Here is a 2,562-nt window from a genome sequence, read left to right on the forward strand (position 1 = left end):
TTATTCTGTAGTTGCTGTAGTGGGTTGTCAAATGCAACAATATATTGGAGCTGCAGTGATTCATCAGTTAGTCAATGATTAGAGAATTGATTGTTTTATCATTATTTTAGTCACCTGTGCATCGAGCTGATGACAGCACCATACAAAAGGATCTGGAGGAGGTTTGGACACTGCTTTAATGTTATTTTGCTATTAAAAGATAACAGAATGAATGTTTTATTTATACTAATAGTTGTTAATAAATAGGTTTTGCTCAATCAAATTATGTTCTCATATTGTTTTTTTTTTATCATCATTGTTACATAACATCAATATCGACATTGTACACATGCAGTTATAGTGATGACACAGTGTAATTTGTGGCTCAGCTGCAGGGGAGGGGTTGAGCAGTGGGTTCAGGGTGTGGTTTCAGGGGAGCCTGGTTGTTGCACCCAACAAGTATCATCTAATCATACCTTCCCTGTTTCAAGAAGTGAATCAAAAACAGTGAAACAAATGAGATTCATGGTATAATCTAGAGGATTTCTGAAATGGGTTTGCAGCCTTAAGTTTCCAGTTTGAAATAATGACACATTCTCTGAATGTCCTTCATCAGCTTCCAGCTAAAGCAGAATAAAGTGTAACACAACTGTTATATGTGGTGCACAATTCCCTAGATCACAGCGAGTCTGTTGCACAAAGTCAGAAACTTTTGGTGTGGGAAGCAAACATTTAACAGGCATCCACTGCTTAGTGTTTTTATGTGATGGGAATGAAATAAGAAGATGTGTTAACACTTACAGTCTGAGCATTTGTGTCTCATAGCGATTGTGGAAAACACATGACATAAATGATATCATGACCCTGCTCACGTGGTGGGTTTGGGCAGTGTGAATAAGCTTCACATTGCTGCAGGGGAATCAACAGGTGTAATCCTGCCACTATAGGAGCTGAAACACTTTTTATGGGGGAGGATACTTACACACTTCATAAACCAACAAGAAGACTCCCCGGTACCAAATAAAGTAAGGGACAAGGACCAAATGGCTATCCCAAAATCTTTGAAAGAGTAGAGAAAACTAATTTCCAAAACTGATGAAGCATTGAACATGTCCAGAACGTATGTAGAAGGGTGGCTGTAGCCTGCTCACATTTGTCACAGGTAGGATCCAGATCTGGTCTAAGTTTTGAAATTTAGTCTTTGACCAGTGTAGTCGATGTACAATTTTAAACTGAATAACAGTATGACGTTGGCAAATTGAAGATGAATAAATCCTTCTTATAATTTTCAGCCAGTCTTCCCCTGAGATTTCAACGTGTAAATCCTTTTCCCACTTTACCTTTAGATGATTAAGAGTGGTTGAGCTAGTGTTGGATTAGTTTATTTTATATGTTACCCATAATTTGTTTCTGATCGAATGCAACTTTTGAAAATATCACCACTTGGATGAGAGGGGAAGCAATTAGTATGCGAGGATACAAAGTTTTGTAGTTGTAAATATCTAAAAAGATTATATTTGGGTATTGAACACCTGTTTACCAGCTGCTTGAAAGAGGCAAATTTGTTGCTTATATAAAGGTCTTATATTGACAGAATGCCATTTTTACACCAAACCTGAAAGCCTCCACCTGACAAGGAGGGGGCAAACATATTGTTTCCAATAATTGGTACAAAGAGAGAAAGACTATGTAGTCTAAATGATCAATGTCACACCTCCAATGGAGCAGTACTCTAATATTGGCTGACCAATAATAAAACTGAAGGTTAGGCAGAGTCAGTCCACCCTGTGGACGTGGCCTTTGCAGGATGTTCTTTCTTAAACGTGGGTTCTTCTTGTTCCAATTAACTTGTCATAACTTGTCTAAAGGGCTGAAGAAATGTTTGTTACAAATATAGGGATAGGGAAAGGAGCCTTGGCAACACATTCATTTTAAATAAGTTAATCCTCCCACAGAGGGAAAGGGATAATAAATTCCAGAAATGGATGTCCTTTTTCCAGATTCTCCAACATTGGCAGGTAGTTTGCTTTATAAAGATATTTGTAACAGCTGGAGATCCCGATTCCAAGGGATTTAAACTTCTTATTATTGATTTTGAATTAGATGGGATATTTTTTGCAGCTGTACTGATTGGGATGAATTCACTTTTCTGAGGATTTATTTTGTAGCCAGACATTGAACCAAACGTTTGCAGACAGCTTAGTAGTTTTGAGGTGTTTAGTGTGGGGTCAGTTATAAAGAGCAATAGATCGTCTGCGTAAAGTGAAACACTGTATTCTTGGCCTTCTCAGATGACTCCACTGATGCTAGTATCTTGCTGTATGGCTGATGCTAAGGGCTCTATAGCGGTGACAAACAAATGTGGAGATAGGGCAACCCTGGCTAGTGCTCTTATAGAATTTAAAATAACCAGTGTTGGGACTAACGCGTTATTAAGTAACGCGTTACAGTAACTACGTTATTATTGTGGTAACGAGCACGGTAACTAGTTATTATGCCAAAATCAGGAACGCGTTAGTCGTTACTGGGATTTAGATAGGGTCGTTACTCGTTACTTCGTGTGGTGGCTATCGCGGAGCTTCC

This window comes from Haplochromis burtoni, unplaced genomic scaffold (assembly GCF_018398535.1).
Source record: "Haplochromis burtoni strain Fernald_Lab_line unplaced genomic scaffold, NCSU_Asbu1 Contig_967, whole genome shotgun sequence".
In the NCBI taxonomy this organism is placed as follows: domain Eukaryota; kingdom Metazoa; phylum Chordata; class Actinopteri; order Cichliformes; family Cichlidae; genus Haplochromis; species Haplochromis burtoni.